The sequence below is a fragment of the Octopus bimaculoides genome, chromosome 1, assembly GCF_001194135.2.
Source record: "Octopus bimaculoides isolate UCB-OBI-ISO-001 chromosome 1, ASM119413v2, whole genome shotgun sequence".
NCBI lineage: Eukaryota > Metazoa > Mollusca > Cephalopoda > Octopoda > Octopodidae > Octopus > Octopus bimaculoides.
In genome coordinates, this window is record NC_068981.1 from 145,480,736 (window position 1) to 145,481,845 (window position 1,110).

A 1,110-nucleotide genomic window follows, 5' to 3' on the forward strand; every position below is an offset into this window, starting at 1 on the left:
TCTCTCTCTCTCTCTCTCTCTCTCTCTCTCTCTCTCTCTCTCTCTCTCTCTCTCTCTCTCTCTTTGTATGTAGCACTTAATAAATATTAATAAACACTATGTTTAGCCCGGAGTGCTGTATATGAAATTTAAATATATTATATATATAAATATGATGGGTCGATTAATGCTGAAATTTGGCGGTTATAACGAGTTGGTTTACGGCCGAATTCAACCGCATGCTTGCACTTGCGTGCAATTATCGAAAGTTTTCGTTAATTATTTCAGAGAAATATAGTCGATTAAATTCAGCTCCATAAATGATAAGGTACTTATTTTATTAACATCAAATGGAGAAAACGTTAATTCTATCAAGGGAAATGAAACCACATCGAAATGTCATGAGCGATAATGCTATATTTCATTTAATATACCATAAATAATAGTTCCAGTAATTGAATATTTTAAGATGACTAACTGACTATATGTGACTCCTAATACATAATGACGACATAATTCACATTGTAGAATTTCAAGATACGTAGTGGAGAGGCCGCATTTTATTCAACATGTTAAAAGAGTGGATAAAACAAGCTTTTTCCTGTTGAATTTGTAAATTAAACTTCTCAGAATTGTTATTCAGAAAGTAAAGGGACGTAACTAAGTGTCACTTGTTCTGTAGTGTAAGGTGGCATTTGTAACAAATCAAGAAAACGAATAATGGCAAGAAGTTGAATGTGAAATATTGAGTGATAGAATAAAACCTTGCAGTATTTAAATACAACCTTTATATATATATATATATTAGTTTATGTATATATTAATATTATCTCAGTTTAAAAAACCTTGACAATGTAAATATGTTAATAGTTACCATGGGTAGCAAAAATCACACAAAAAAACAGGATATCACACCCGTTTTATAGGTAGAGATACCAAGTTAAAGTGATGCATTTTGAGTAGAAATGAATAACAATAAATGGAGCAAAACACATATAAATAAAAGTTCCTTTAATTCCTACGTATGTTTCAAAATATATGTGCATCCTATTCCAAAGAAGTAAGAGCTGCTGGAATTCCACATATATTCCTCGTCAGGGAACCAACATATAGAAGCAAGACAAATGCGAA